At 40.9% G+C, this 17,486-nt stretch overlaps 1 protein-coding gene across 4 annotated transcripts in view; it reads right to left on the bottom strand.

The window, feature by feature from the left end:
* Nucleotides 1–17,486, bottom strand: part of FMN2 (formin 2) — a 227,799-nt gene that overhangs the window by 189,314 nt on the left and 20,999 nt on the right. The window lies entirely within an intron of this gene.

The following is a 17,486-nucleotide window of genomic DNA, read 5'->3' on the forward strand; positions in this document are numbered from 1 at the left end:
GAAACATAACTAAATTATACTTTAGACTTATACAGTTATTTTCATCACAGGCCCTCAAAAGTCAAGTGTACATTATACCATTTTCCATATGAGGAACAGGATGTACAACAAGGTTAAGTAATGTATTCAAGGTCACATAGCAAGCCGTCGCAGGGGCAAGAATAAAACCAATGTCTCCCAATTCCTAGTCCCTGCTCTGCCTCTTGAACTACACACAAAAGGATACTGGTATTTTAGAGGTAGTGCTCTATTTCTCAGGAGAGAATCTGATGTCACTGAAAAACAAAAAATCGTAATAATTACTGGCCATTTAGAAGTGACATTATTGGAGCTCCAAGGGGAGCACAGTGCTCCAGGCCAGAAGAAAATCATGTTTATACAGGCCTCTATACATAGAGGCACAGGTTCAATGGAGGTTGCCTCCTATAGGGCCAAACCCTGGATTTTGTACCCCACATATTATTTCCACCAATAAACCCTGAACTTGTGCAGGGTGTTCTTGCAAAGTATGTAACAGATGACAATACTGTAGGTCAGAAGAACCTAGTGATGTACGAGTCTAGCCAAATGGACAATCCAAAAAACAAATTAGTTACATACTCACATGTAATGCAAAAATGTATATTAAAAAGGCTATTACAAGTTGCATGGTTAAGCACTAAAAACAGATAAATAAATAAATCAGAAAATGCCAAAGTTAAGGTTGTTCCTGTTTACAAGACATAAATGGATGGAAACAACATGCAGGAGAGGCAAGAAAAGGAAAGACGGGAGTGATAAAATTAGATGAATGCTTTAGCACAGACTAGCTGCATATACAATTTGTGTCCAAAACGGCAACAATGATCACAATCCATCACTTGCCAAAACCATCAAAGCATTTTCCAGAGTTTTACTAAAGCAAAAAGTTGGAATTTCATTATGGGGCATTTTGCTTTTCATGAAGTGTATATGAAGTGTGGTTTTCACATTAGAATGCAAGAAATTTCAAACATTTCTATATGAAGATTGATTTTAAATCAAAACAAAATTTTCACAGGCTGTTTTGCAAAATGTATCCAGTTTTCTGAAGCCTGCATTTTGTTCAGACATATTGAAATGTTGAAACTTTCTAATTTCACTGGGGAGATTTTACAGATAGGGTAATACATGATTTTAGGATTGTGCACTAACATCAAGAGGCTTAATGACACAAATAAAAGAAAAAAGAAAGAAAATAAATCTAGGATTTGATGTGCACTTTTCAGATCTAAAAGATTTGATAGTTTTGAAGGTCATTTCTCTTAGTTGTGTTAGTTAACACCTTTTGATTCCTTATGTTTCACTACAGTTCTATATGGTTTCGTGGGCTGGCAAGAAACCTCAGTTCTGTTATGTGTTATTCAACTGACTTGCCTTCTGACCTGAGACAAGTCATCCAACTTCTCTGTGCACTTATTTCACCATCTGTATAATGGTGATAAAGCATCTTACTTAGCACACCCTTACCACCCTCTGTTTTACTGCTTATGTAAAAATGTAGTTTGTACAGTCAACAACTCTGTTTATATTTAATAATATTGGTAACTGGCCTTCTCAATAGCCAAATATTCTTTGCCTTTACCACACCTAGAATATTGGTTTGAAATTGATCTCTCCCTTTTGTTGTGTGTGACTGGTATATAGCAGCAGCTGCCTTGAAACAAAGCAAATCCATCAGACCACAGCTGTGAAGCACAACTAGGCACTTATAGGTGACAGCCAAGTTTTTGATAGATCTTTGCCTCCCTCTTCAGAATATCAGGGCCACTGCTTCCAATCATGCTGTAAAATAACAAAAAGTGTTTCTTTAAAGCAAACCAACATTTTTATTAGAGGAAAAAGCAGCTGCCAACTCCTGCCACTTTCTGGTTATGTGTAAAATGAAAGACCACACAGTACAATTAAAAGGTATAAAAGACAATCCGATAAGAAGCCAAAGTTCAGTCTTCACATTAATGAACAGAAAGTCTGAGTAAATAGATTTCTAAGAATATTTTAATTTTGTTTGTGAAAGAATAGGCAAAAGCAATGCATGCTTCATTGCAGTGGGCCAAATTGCTAAAAGTGACTAATGATTTTTGCCTAACTTATTCTGAAAGTCAGGCCTTTTTAAAGTGTCTCAAGTTGGACACTCCAAAATCACTAGTTACTTTAGAAGATTTGGGCAACTATGCCTTAAACCAGACAGAGGAACTCCCCCTAGTGATAAGAAAGTAAGTGTGGCGCCTCTGCACTCATTCTCTGGTGTTTGAAATAGCAACCTTATTGTCAATCTTAGCAAAGGAATTTCACCTTAAATATTTGTTCAATGAAACAGTATACTTAGCCAAAACCTTCCTTGCCATTTACTCAATTTAAACAAATATAGTATTCATTGGTAAATTACTCACCACTTTAAAAAAATCTTATTTAAACATTAAACCATATTATAAACATCAGACAACATACATATTTTTAAACAAGTTTGATTAATTAAATGAATTTCTGGATTCAGATTATATCATGTATTTCTCATCATGCGCTCTATCTGTATTTGATGTGTTCTCTCTGATTTATTATGGTTCTTTGCACAAATTAGGTATCAAAGACATGTTTTCTAATATCAATTATCAAAGGAGCAAAGTGGTTCGAGATTAACATCTGTTATCTAAATAAAAATACTATTAAAGGGAAAAAACCCTTCAATTCATCTCTTCAGCAAACGTAAGTAGAATTAACATGCCCCCTTCTTAAATATTGCATCTAATGATGTCTTGATTCAAGATGCTAAACGGGATTACCAACATGAAAAGGTCATTATATTTGAACAAATCTGTGCTCTACTACTGCATATATGTCCCTTGACATAACTGCACAAAAACACACTCAGACAAAAATTTGAAGTAAAAATGCATTTTGGCAGTTTAGATTATTCATGTTTTACCTAATGCAAGCTTAAATCAGCTCAATTTTCTATGCATACAGAAACAGCTTCATGCTGAACTTCTGTGACCAAATCTCTATATTAACTGTAAATGGGTTAAACATTTAACACATTTAATACGTCATACTTAAAATGAGATGTTAAGCTATTTACATATCCCATATATGAAATAGCTAGTTTAAAAGGAACAATCTGAATGGCTAAAATCACCATCCACTTGAATGGTCACCACATAGGTTAGTCACACTGATTCCCCTCAAAGCCATAGACCCAAAAAGGCAATACAATTGTCTCTTAAGGCAGGGGAGAGGCAGAAGTTGTTGTGGGGGAACTGTTTTACTACCTAAAATCACTATTCTTTTTGCTGAAACTGACAACTTCATCCGCCGATGTAGAATCTAAGATATGAAGCTCTTTGCGGTAGAGTGGTTCCAGATAAGAATGAAGCAGCTGTGAATATGGGGAGGAGGGGAGAGTGCAACAGCAATTAGAAGCTCCAGCCTGGGGGTAGAACAGAACCATCTTTTAAAAAAGAACTTTTTGCCCCTATTCAGGGCAGCTTCAGCCTCATTTCCAGCTACTTTCAAGTTCAAACAGATCCCATCACTAGAACCAAAGCTTCCCATTTCCACAAACCTCAGTTAGTGGTTTGGAAATGCTGAAGCTATTAAGGACTCAATGGTGCCCTTTTTTAGTTTTTAAGCTCTTTGAACTGATTCAAACGGACTCTGTAAGAAAAGCAAAAACACACACCACAAAACCACACGTTTAACAAGAAATTTAAACCACTGATTTTGTAACATTATGAAAATGTGTAACCCTTCTGCCAGTCGGAGTCAGCAGCAACAAGGGCCGGGTTCAATATCCAGCGTTTCTTTTCAACAATACAACAGAAAATTGGCTTGAGCCCCCACCCAGTAACTAGGGACAATTACACATAATCCTTTGGTCGCCTGTAGAGGCAATAATTCCCCTCTCGCAAGCTCAGAGACACAGAATAGAAAAGAGACTTTAATAAAAGGGGTGTTGGGACGGTACTAACTTACTAGATACCACTGTGGTTGACATAAGTCTGGTACAGCTTGGTAAGTGTGAGTACTAAAGGATTCTGGGAGCAAGGTCTCTTAGCACTAGAACATATTGTATGGAAAATCACTAAGAGCTTGCACTTGGCACTGACATAAGCCATGAATGTTTATCCAGGCCTTGAGTGTGTAGCTGTTCTGATGTGACAGACCAACAATCATGGTCAGCCAATGGCCAGTTTGCTTAGTGTGTACACATGTGTAATGGTGAATCTGGAACTAACTGACCTGGGTTACCTGACCCTGTAGAAAAGCACGACATCAGGTGCCTCGGTGAATATTTGACAATATGCACGTCAGTCAAACCCTGTTGTCCCTCCCAAAATGAATTAGAAAAACAAGTTATAAATAATCCTGTTATGCTAGATAAGTGCTAGCAGAACATATTTTGGGGACATGTGACTCCTTCCGGAAAAGGGTATAAGAACTGGGGAATATCACATGCCTTGCAGGCACCCCAATTAACATCTGAAGAGGACTTTGGAATGAGAGGGTCTCAGGGTAGCCAACATCCTACCACAAAGGACCATTAAACAGTTCAAGTACTCAAGAAGAAGAACCAGAGGGCCTTGGGATAGCCAACAGCCTGCTTTGAGGGACTCAGAAAATAGACCAAGTACCTGAAGGGACAACAAGAAGAAAAGAAACAGTCTCCACCTAGAACCTGTAGCCTTGTTTGCTAATCAGGATACTATGTGAAGCCAACATAGTTACTGAGGGTTTATGCTTGGGGAACTGAGGCTTATTAAGGAGAAGCACTGTATAGCCTTGCTGTTTGTCTGTGATTCCTGCTTTCCAACAAATAGCTTTGCATTGAAGAAATTGAATCCTAGGTTTCACTGCTATGGTTATTGAATACCCAACTGTGGGTATGTGAATTGATCCTGGCCCAACAAGGGAAAAATAACCTGGCATTAACTTGTGAAAACGCTGCAAGCCGGATTCACACGCATAAAACCATGAACAAAACACCGACCTGAGAGTACGCTGGGCAGTTTCCTTTTGCCACCGGTTCTTAAGTCCAGCAACAAGAAGTTCCCTTAATGTGCCCCTTCCTTCAAAGCACCCCACACAAAGATATTGTCCTTAGTCAGAGCAGACTAAGAGTTTAGAGGTGCAGCTGCGGAGCTCACCTCGCACCCTGGTTGGGGGAGGAGAGAGAGAGAAAGAAGGCAACTTGCTCACTCCACTATCCTGCCACCACGTTGTGGCCCCTCTGCCAACTACCCCGCCGGTCACTCTGCCAGCCACTCGTTGCTCCAGGGGCCGCCCCATGGACTGCCCTTTTGCTATCCAATCTGCTGCACCCCATCACCTTTTGTTACCACCTGCTTCTCCACTATGCCCTCCGTGGGTTGGCCTCTTTAGGTTCCACCCAGCTCTCTGATTCTCAGCTCTCAGTGATTGTCAGCTCTTTGTCAGTGAATCTCAGTGCTAAATCTGGGCAGCAGCGCTGTCCCACAGTGGAGGATGTCAGCTCTAGCAAACACTTAATAAATGAAAGATTCCTAATGGAATCTTAATTAGCTCTATCTTTGAACAGTGGGAGCGAGAGGTTAAACCACTTCCAGGCGGGAATACCTGTTCCCATCCCCATCCACCTTCACAGGGCTCTGGCATCTGAGCCTCTTGCTTAGCCAGTTTGGTTCAGATGCTAGTGACCCTTCAATCAGAGCAGGCTAAGCACAGTTCTGCTGTCCTTTTGCTCATATGATAAGGGGAACGACATTTTGTTACTCCTGCATTTAACCCCAACTCGGGGAAAAAAAGGGGGGGGACTTGCGGCGGCGGGGTTTCGCGGCGGTGGTGGGGAGGGATTTGTGGCGGAGTTTCGCAGCGGCGAGGAGACACTTGCGGCAGCTTACATGGGGGAAACAATACCCGCCACCGAAACCCTTCCGCCGTTTACCCATTTTCAGCGGCAAAGTTTCTCAAAGGCGGGTGGGAGGGCACTTCCAGCGGCGGATTCGGCAGCGCGGTACAGCTCGCGTACCATCCAGTCTTCTCGTAAGTACCACCGGTGGTACGCGTACCACCAGGTTGAGAACCACTGATCTAGACCATCCCTCACAGGTCTTTGTCTAATTTATTCTTAAAAGCTCCCAGTGACAAAGATTCCACAACTTCCCCAGGTAATATATTCCACTACTTAGCTACCTGTACAGTTAGGAAGTTTTTCCTAATGTCAAACCTAAATCTCCCCTGCTGCAATTCAAACCCATTACTTCTTATCCTGTCCTCAATGGTTAAGGAGAACAATTTATCACCCTCCTCTTTATAAAAACCTTTAAATACTTGAAGACTTATGTCTCTCCCAGTCTGCTCTTCAACAGACTAAACAAACTCAGGTTTTGTAATCTTTTCTCGTAGGTCATATTTTCCAGTCCTTTAATCATTTTTGTTTACTTTCTCCAATTTGTCCACATATTTCCTGAAATGTGGTGCCCAAAACTGGACATAATTCTCCAGCTGAGGCCTTATCAACACAGAGTAGAGTGGAAAAATTACTTCTCGTGTCTTGCTTACTGCACACCTGATAATGCATCTCAGAACAATGTTCATTTTTTTTTTTTTTGCAAGAGTATTACATTTTTACTCATATTTAGTTTGTGACTCACTCTAAACCCCCAGATCCTTTTCTGCAGTCACTTCTCATTTTGTATTTGTCCAGCTGATTATTCCTTCCTAAGTGTAATTCTTATTGAATTTCAGCCCACTTCTCCAGTTTTTCAAGATCATTTTGAATTCTAATCCTGTCCTCTAAAGTGCTTGAAACCCCTTCCAGTTTGGTACCATCCGCAAACTTTATAAGTGTACTCTCTTTGCCATTATCCAAATAACTTAGGAAGATATTGAATAGAACCAGACCCAGGACAGATCCCTGCAGGACTCCATTCAATAGACCTTTCCAATTTGACTGTGAACCATTGATAACTACTTCGAGTACAGTTTGCCAACCAATTGTGCACCCATATTGCACTAAGTTCGTCTAGGCTATATTTCCTTAGTTTGTTTATGAGGTCATGTGAGTTCTTATCGAAACCCTTACGAAAGTCAAGATATATCATGTCTACAGCTTCCCCTGTCCACAAGGTTGGTTTGCTGTGATTTGTTCTTATAAATCCATGTTGACTGTTGATTACCACCATATTATGTTCTTGATTATTTGCTCCATTATCTTTCTGGGTTAAGCTAAACTGATTGGTCTACGATTCCATGGGTTGTCCTTATTCCCCTTTTTATAGATAGGACTGGAAAAGGGCAAATACAGAACCTCTGGAATCTCTCCAGTCATCCATGAGTTCCCAGAGATAATCAGTAATGACTCAGATATATCTTCAGCTAGTTTCTTAAATATTCTATAGTGTGTTCAATCAGGCCCTGCCGATCTGAAGACATGTAACTTGTCTAAAGAATTCTTAACTTCTTCTTTCCCTATTTTAGCCTCAGATGCTACCTCATTTATGCTGATGTTCACTATGCTAGTGTCTGATCACTGCTAATCTTTTTGGTAAAAACTGAAACAAAAAAACATTTAATACTTTGGCCATTACTCAGTGAGGATGGGTATGCAAAAAGAGAACACACAGTAAGTTACCTACACTGTCCCTGGTCTTCCTCTTGCTTCTAACATATTTGTAAGAGGTTTTCTTTTACTCTTCATGTCCATAGGTAGTTCAATCTCATTTTGTGCCTGGGCCTTTCTAATTTTATCTCTGCATGCTTGTGTTTTTTTGGTTTTTTTTTAATATTCCTCCCTCTCAATTCGAGCTAGTTTCCACTTTTTGTATGACTCTCTTTTGAGTTCCAGGCCATTGAAGATCTCCTGGTTCTCATTATATCACTTGAGGCTATAACTCACCTTCTCTCACAAATTCAATTGATGTGGAAATGGATACTAACTCTTAGATTAAGATTATAGATTTTTGTAATTGGTGGGATGACAATGGCAATTCAGGTTACAGTCTCATGTTACATCACCACTCAGGTCTTCAGAAGATATTTCCAACATCCTCCAGCAAAGAAGTAACTCAAGCAAGAAAAGTATATTTTAGGAACTCAGACAGGTCTTATAAATCCTAAAAGAAGCGATAAAGGACAAAAAAAGTTACTTAGCACTTCACTTTATAAAAGGCAATATACTATAATTAGATGCCAACTTAATAGTGAAATATGGAATCATTTGTAAAATTTACCTTCAAAATAAAAATATGTATTGTTCATAAAATATCCTGCAAATCTTCTGTGATTACTACAATACAAAAACAATTGACTACAATCATGCAATATCACTCCAATCATGGAAAGCGGATAGTTGATTGAGAGCGTCTGTCAAGTTGCACAACATGGATCAGGGGTTCTCAGAGCTTTTTTTTACTGGGACACCCTTGAAAATATTTCAGCTGTGACAATGCCCCCGGAAAAGTGACAACCTTCTCCTTTCCCCAGGGGGACAGGGATGGGCAAGAGCTGCAGGACTGCAACAGGGTATGAAATGGGATGGGAGCTGCGGAAATGAGAATAAGAGCAGAAAAGGACAGGGAGTGACTTGAGGGACGGGGACAGGCAGGAAAGATCTATAGACCACCAGGATATGCACCTCTCTGGCCACCCTTACTTCTGCGCTGCTGATGATGATGCAGAGAGAAGCATTGGCTGGATGGGCACTCAGCTCTGAAGGCAGCATCGCTGCCAGCAGTCGCACAGAAGTAAGGGTGGCATGGTCCAGGAGGCGGTCATCACTTTTTTGTGGGAAGTTGTCACAGCCTGAAATATTTTCAAAGGAAGTCCCAGCAAAAAAAGTTTGAGAACACCAGATTTAGCAGACTCCCTTATCCAAGGTGACTTACAAACGCAACAGTAGTACAGTACAATACTTATCATATATACACTGTACGAACACATCCACAAAATTTGCTATTTATGCCAGGAGCAACCTGTAAAAAATGTGTGATTTCTCCGTGATTTCAATAGTCTCCTAATTAAAATAACTTTTTTCTTTTAGGATCAAGAAACGTGAATCTGATTCTGATTCTTTTCTTAAGTGTGTGAGCTGTTCTGCTGCCACCATTCTGCTCAGGTCTTTGTCTGGGCCTGCTAAATTTCATGCTGCTCTCCATTCAGTCATCTTCTGCCGCTCCCTGTCATCATCATCTTCTTCCACTCTCCCATGCTTCTGTTTCACTTCCTGCTGTACCACGGCTAGCCTTGTCAAGAACAGCATTGCCAGAATCATGCTTGGTAACAGTTTTACGACAAAGGGTCTCTACTCTTATTATTAAAATCATAGAATCATAGAGTTGGAAGGGACCTCAGGAGGTCATCTAGTCCAACCCCCTGCTCAAAGCAGGACTAACCTCAGCTAAATCATCCCAGCCAGGGCTTTGTCAAGCTGCAGCTTAAAAATCTCTAAAGATGGAGATTCCACCACCTCCTATTAGTTTATTTAAACACTGGCAACATGCTCACCAGTCACCACCACTCATGAGACACAAACAGTCCCTGCCACAAGGATCACACAGTCTGACTCAGTTTCCTTGTCCAGTCTGATTAGTTGAGTATTGCCAACCCCACACATGCCAAATTCATGAGACTTGCAATAAAATGAAAGCTGGCAACACTGTAATTGGGGCGGGGTGGGGGGGGGGGGTGGGAGGAAGTTTATAAAATAGTTTCTAACCATGGTAAATGTGGCTGTAAATCATATTATTTACAAGTATGGATGTGTTTCTAAACAAGCTGTTCCTAAACACTTAGGACTGGATTTGTAAGAGGGACTGAGCAGTTAATGGATATAAATTGTGCTCAGTGTGGCGGGGGGAAAGGAAAGAGGTGGAAAGGGGAGGGGAAATCAGGCTTTTAGAATACCTGACTTAAGCAGCCCAAACTCCAAAGATCGTTTTGCGTCTCTGACCCAAATTTCACTGCTAATACACTACATTTCCATGGCTACTATAGAAGCCTTCAGTACTTAGCAGCTTCAGACAGACTTTTTATAGCAACAGAGTGAGGAGCTATTTCAGTATATTGCAATTCCTGAAGCCTGTAGCGGTTCACTGGATCACACTAAGTTTACTGCTTAACTTCTTTAAAAACTATAATTGCGTCATCTTTGTTCCCAGTCTATTTTCACTTCTACTAGTAAGGCTAGAAATGTTCACACAGCAATCAAAATCATTTGGAAGTTTTGAAACCAAGAGCACATCATGCTTAGCCTTTCACTGGGGAAACATTTCTTACATTACATTTTCTTTTAGAAACCCTTATGGAAAAATCCTACAGAACGTAATAGGAAGTAACCTTACTACAGTGTTTGATTCATCATATAGCATTTAAATAGAGAACATATATTTCTATGCATCCAAAAATAACCAACCAAAACCAAACCCCACACATTAAAAACTATGATTAAGGTTGCAAAGTCAAGTACTCAAAAGTCAGGACATGTCAGAATTGAGGTTTTCTGTGTAGCAATACAGTCTTTAATTACATGATCAAATACTGTTTTTCCCCTTTAAGAGTCACCTAATTTGTTAGACAGCAAAGGATTTGTGAGACTTAACTATCATAGGTTCAGGTCCAGTCTCCAGAGAAGTGCGTGTCCAGATGGTTACAGATCTTTCCTGCCTGTCCCCATCTCTCAAGCTGCTCGTTGTCCTATTCTGCTCTTATTCCCATTTCCACAGCTCCCACCCCATTTCCTACCCTGTTGTAGTCCTGCAGCTCTTACCCATCCCTGTCCTTTGCTCTCCCTTCCTAAATTCTTTTACCTTGTTTCCCCTTTGTTCCTATCTCCTCCTCCCCACACGCTTAATTTCTGTGTCCTCCCCTCCTGGCTCTTACTCCTGCATATCTCCTCCCATATTCCTCAACCCTCTGCATTTATCACTTTGCTTCTTCCACCTCCTTGCTGCCTGAATGTCAACGAAGAGTATTCTGCTTTCAATTCTGGTGTTGCAATAGCTGCTGGCAAATAGGAAAAGCAATTGCAGGAAACCCTCTGACCTGGTCTACACTGCAAAGGTAGGTCGACGGAATGCAGGCATCATGACGGAACACAGCACAGCAGCATAAGGGCCTGGCCTGTACCCAGATGCCTGAAGTAAATCCTCCCTTTCTGCCTCAGGAAACGGATATCACTCATAGTCACCTAGGGAAGATGGCACAAATTTGCAGTACCCGCTCCATACAATCAGGGTTTTTTTTCCCTCTGTCATGGGAGGTTTTTTGGGGTACATAAACCACAAGTTACAAGATAGCACGTGACTGTGATGGGTCTTAGGAGTCGTGAGACAGGTGCCCACAAATGGTTTTGACTGGGGGAATTTCACCACCATCCCCCCAAACTATCTGTACCACCTCCTCAAAAAAACATTTTTGGGAGGGTCAGGGGGACGCAACATTCCTGGTGGTTGGGGAACTATGGACTTCTGCAGCATTCACTACGGGGATTTCCCTGAAATGGATGCACCAGTCCCTTACTTACCATTGCTGGAACGGCACTACGACCCCTGCAATAGGTAGAGATTGGTATGTGGGTCTGCCGTTTCCTGGGGAATATAAAGGGGAGTTATTTTTACATTGTAACATTACTTTTCACCCATGAGGCCAGCTAACAATGGATATCTTGTGCTTTGCTTGCTTTTCAGTGGACAGTGCAGCCTTCAGCTAAGCATCTACTATTCCTGCTGACCGTCTGTCGCAGATTAGAAGCCGGAAAAAAAAGCCTCGGGATGACATGTTCACCGAGATAATGAACACCTCTGCGGCTGCTGAGACAGAGTTAAGAGCCTGGAGGATTTCATTATCAGAGAAAATAAACATGGACATGCAGAACAGGAAGGCGACCCAAGAATGTGAGTATGCAATGCAGGATGAGATGCTGCACATAATGAGGGATCAGTTGGACATGTTGAGGCATTTGGTTGAGCTTCAAGAAGAGCAACAGCAGGATAGACTCCCTCTGCAGCCACAGCAAAGCTCTCAATTCATACAGTGTTTCCTAGCCCCCCCCCAAGCGATTTAGGAGGAGGTTGAGCAGGGTGCAGTATGTGCTCCATTCCACACTGGATGAGGGGAGCAGAAAGAGGCGCCGGCCTCTTTAAGAAATGGGAAAGTGTTGTTTGCTGTTTGCACAGTGAAAATTTGCTCTGTCCCCCCTCACAGCCCCATTACAATGCATGCGAAGTGTTGAATTAACTTCCTTTTCCTTCACTGCCAACGACCAACAATAAAACTTTACTGCTTTAAAAATCATTACTCTTTCTATATTGAGACTGCAGGGATTATCGCCGGGGGGGGGGGGGGTGGTGGTTAGCACAATGCTGCGGTGCTGGGGAATGGGCAGGCAAGACAGAACACAGATTTTTCAGAAACATTAGCTCTCACTGCAAAACCAATTTTTCAAGGCTTCCCTGAGGCGCAGCACTCCGCGGTTGGCTCTCAGCATTGCACTGCTGACTGTTGTCTGGCTGCTCAAAATTGGCAGCCAGCCTATCTGCCTTCACAACCCAACCCAACAGGAACTTCTCCCCCTTTGTCTCACAGACATCATGGAGCACACTGCATACAGAGATAAGTTCTGGGATGTTTTTTTCACTGAGGTCTAGCCAAGTGAGTAAACTGCACCAGTGTGCGTTTGAATGACCAAATGCACATTCCACGACCATTCTGCACTTGCTGAGCCTATTATTGAACCTCTTCCTCTTGCTGTCCAGGTGCCTGGTGTAGGGCTTCATCAGCCAGGTGAGCAATGGGTATGCTGGGTCTGCAAGGATCACTATTGGCATTTCAACATTGCCAACATTTATTTTTTAGTCAGGGAAGAGAGACCTGAGTTCCTAAAGAGGCTTTCCTCTTTGCACTTTTCCAGACCACCCCACATTGATGTCGGTGAAGCATCCCTTGTGATCCACAAGGGCCTGCACACCATTGAAAAGTATTCCTTTCGATTAATGTACTCTGTTGCTAGATGGTCCAGTGCTAAGATAGGGATGTGTGTGCCATCTATCACCCTGCCACAGTTTGGGAACCCCAATGTGGCAAACCCATCCACTTTGTCCTGCATATTTCCCAAACTTCTTAGCAGAAGTCTATTAATGGCCCAGCACACTTGCATCACAGCAGCTCCCACGGTGGATTTACCAACTCCCAATTGATTCCCAACTGACCGGTAGCAGTCTGGCATTGCTAGCTTCCACAGAGCGATGGCCATTTGCTTCTACACTGTCACAGCCAGTCTCAAGTGAGTTTTCATGCGTTTCAGGGCTGGGGACAACTCAGTGCAGAGTTCAAAGAAAGTGGCCTTTCGCATAAGGAAGTTCTGCAGCCACTGCTTATCATCCTACGCCTTCATAACGATGTGATCCCACCAATCTGTGCTTGTTTCTCAGGACCAGAAGCAGCGCTCCACAGACCGCAGATGGTGCATGACAGCCAGCAGCAAACGGGAATTGCTTCATTCTATGGCTTGTAGCAGGGTGTCTTGAGTAACATCACAATTTTCAGCACTGCGACTCCTGTCTCGGCCTTGAAAATACTTCAGGATAAGACGTGAAGTGTTTGTGATGCTCACAATGATAGTGCAGAGTTGAGCGGGCACCATGCCTCTCCATCAATGGCGTGCATGCGGCAGAGACCGGAGGGTTTAAGAAAAATGGCACGAAAAAGCGTTAGTCTGTTTGTTTGGGACAAGAAGGGAGGGAGAGGGAGAATGTTGCATCATGGGAGGACGACAACCTTCCCAAAAGGCACTGTGGCTAGTTGCACTGTGGGATAGCTACCCATGGCGCACTGCTTTGATTGTCAACTCAAGTGTGGCGAGTGGGAACACAATCCCCCGATGCAATGAGTGTGGTGTGATCACATGCCTGCGACTTCTAAAATTCAGCGGGTGAAAGTCGATTTCAAATTAATTATAGACATACCCCTAGTTTGGCCATACTGCCTTGGGCTGGAATGTGCTCAGTCACTCTCTGGGGATAGGGCATGTGCAGTCCAGTCAGCAGTTAGGAGCCATGATGGCTGGAGCATACCCAGGGCAGTGGGAAGCTTCCGAGAATTTAGCTGTCAAGCTAAGTCTCTACTGAGCACATGCACATTTAGACAAATTTGGGCATACTGTATTTTCAAGGGGTCAGCAAGAGGTACATCCCTGATTACTAGGGCAACTCGCTTACCAAATTTCAAGTCCTTGCTACAAAGCATGAAGGTGCTAAAACTTCTCAACAAAAAGGTACTTTTAACTGTCTATAGAACCACATTTAATTCCCATTAATTTATATATAGGTCTTTTCCATAAGTAAATAGGCAGATTAACATCTCTCCTCCATTCTAGCCCCTCTTCACACTCCCCTCATAGAAGCAAGCATATTAATTAATCAAGTGAGAGCCAAGCCACAGTGCATTTAAATCCTGCTCGCTTAGCAGCTGAAGTTGAAAGAAGGGGAGGAGAAATGTCAGAGTGAATTACTGGATACTGGAAAGATTACACACTGGCATTCCAGTGCAGAATGCCAGTGAAGGGAAGGGGAAGAAGAATGATATGATGATTAAGGACATTTTCAAAGTACCTGTAATAACTATAAACAGGCTATGAGAAGAGGGGGGAAGTCATTCACTATTTAACCTGTGTGAATAACTTATTTTTTTGGTTCGCTGGCAGTTCCAAGAAGTTTAAAACAAAATGTTATTTTTGGATTGAACAAAGCATTGTTTTGTTTGAACCTTTAAAAATATTTTTAATAAAGTCTGAAGTTTCAACATTTTCAAATAAAAAGTCTATACAAAATGTTTTTAAAAGGCCTGAAACTTAAAAAAAAAAAAAAAAACCCACCAAAACAATTCAGCAAAATTGACACAAATAAGATATATATTTTGAATCAGCATTTTTCAGCCAAAAAGATTTGGCTGAAAAAAAATCTCACCCCCCCCTCTATTCATCAGACACATTTATTTAATTCTGCAGTTGGAACCTAATTAAGCCTTCCTTTTTTATTGCATATTAAATAAACTAAACTAAACTAAAAAGCCCTATCCACCAGCATGCAACACTATGGTCATTTAGTTGGAAAGTGTTAGCTACAACAGTTGCCTTCACTTCTCTCCCAACACTGCTTCATCTTGGTTTTCCTGAACAATATGCAAAGCATGCTCATTTTATAAACTATGGCCTCGATCCTGCAACTGAAATGGATCTCTGCATAGTACGCCGAAGTCTTCTTTACTACATGCTGCAGAATCAGGGTCTTCGCCAGACCCAAGAACAAGGCATAAGTTCTAGGTGTATTCTTTTCATGTTGTTATTTTCAGGGCTTGCAGTGTATATCAAACCAGCCTTCAGTCTACTCTTTTCTCATTTCCTAATTTAATTGGCTCATAGGGTTCTGCAATGGAATTTATTTGGACTTCCATTTATAACTATTACTGTGGTATTTAATGGGTTCCACTCCAGGATATTGAAGCGTTATAAATGAAGTGGGGCGAGGAGTGAAATAAGGGCAAAAATAGTAAAACCAGCCTTAAGGATTTTCTTGACTCCATTGTTACCCTGACATGCTATTTTCCAAAGATTATAGTTGTAGAAGAATAAAGGGTTCCTTTTTACCACATCCAAAGGACATGGACATAACACAGCTAAATCTGATTTTTTTTTTAATTTATTATTTGCATTTCAGTAATGTGTGATGATTGGAGCCCTATTGTGTTAGATGCTGTACAAATGAGACACTCTCTTTCTCAAACAAAAACAACGAGAGTTCTGTGAGAGAGTTTAGAACTCTCGTTGTTTTTGCTGTATACAGACTAACATGGCTACCCCTCTGAATCTTTCTCAAGCAGTTTACAAACAAGCAGAGTGGGTTTTTCTCAGTTATGTCTCAAATTCCTACTTCTCTCAATAGCCTCTGTTTCACAAATTCCTCAGAATTTTGCATCAGAAACTATTGCGCTGGGTTGTGCGACTGTTAATCATACCAGTGAGTAACTTTTTCTCATGAGTAATCTTAAAGAAGTCAACACTATATCTGTCCTAGGACACTTCTAAGCAATAATATGCTATCAGTAAGGCAGCAAGAAGCCTGCATGACATTTTACAAAATATTTATCTGCCAAAATATTTGAAAAAGCCAGTAGGATTAAGTCAATTAATTGAACACCTTGAAACAATGTTATTTCATAGATCATTTGTACCTTTATTCCCCCTCCTCCCACAACCAAGCTTATACTCTACCCACCATTTATATTCATTACAGTCAAATGTCTGTGCATGCTTGACCTAAATTCGCTGGTGAAACACCTGGATTATGTGGCACTATGAAGATACAGCAACAGCTTCCCCATCAAGAAAGCGGAGAATGAAAGATTCTATTGACAAACACAAATACTGCATAAAACTTATAAGCACTCTAATTTTGCACATATGGGTAGAAAAATAAAAGGAATGTTGTGTCATTAATTTGATATTCAATTGCAGTGGTCTAATGAAAACAAATACTATTGCTCACATACCTCAGTGCAATTTTTGCTCAGCCTTAGATATATGCATAATTAAAACATATCAAATGTAGTAATCCATTGAAATGCTAAGGAGGCAAAATTAATTGTGCACTATCACCTTTCACTCTTGATTTTTTAATGCTTAATTGTACACCCGTATGCCTCTGACACAGGCTTAATTTGAGAGGGAGGGGAGTGAATAACCCCCGTAGGCTTAATGTAAATCCTAAATTCACAAAGATGTAATAATTACATGCTTATTTGTTTGCAGGATCAGGGCCTTAATGTTTTAATTAATGTTTTGGCAAAAAAATAGGAAGTAAAAACCAAAGAAGAAAAAAATCTGCTAGTTTTGTAATTAATCTATATCAGCCAGTCCAAATACAGTATTAGTTAGTATTAAAGATTTAAGGCAGCAATTTTCAAAAGCACAAATGGGGAGTTAGGTGCCCATCTCCATTCACCGTTTATAAGAGCTGGGGGGAGATTTTAAAAGTGCAAAACAGCAGTTAGACACTGGAGTCTGTGTGTCCACTCCTGCACAAACACCCACGCTTGTAAGCATGCATTTTAAATGTGCCAAATTTATTTTGTTTCTTATTTGCCTATGGATTGAATTGAGAGATTATACACAGTATTCAAGGATTAGAGAACTCATTCTACTGCACTTTCCCACCAGAGAGTTTCTAATAATCCTCTGTTGATTTAGATTAAAACATTGTTCCAGTTCTCACTCTTCTCTCAAGGTTATTTTTTGTCTAAAGAGATCAAGAGATTGAATTTTCATTGACAGATATGTTCTTAATGCTAAACAACATTTTGCACATGCCCTGACTCCTGTAATGTGACGAAGTTTATACACATTATCTGATTACATAACAAATGGAAGACTGTAATTCCCCTCTCACCACTAAATGCATAGTGAGTTGTATCAAAATCTTAAATTCAGAGGGATCTGAAAC

The sequence above is a fragment of the Emydura macquarii genome, unplaced genomic scaffold (genome assembly GCF_026122565.2).
Source record: "Emydura macquarii macquarii isolate MOO-44397 ecotype Brisbane River unplaced genomic scaffold, CSIRO-AGI_Emac_v2 contig_3517, whole genome shotgun sequence".
Lineage (NCBI taxonomy): Eukaryota > Metazoa > Chordata > Testudines > Chelidae > Emydura > Emydura macquarii.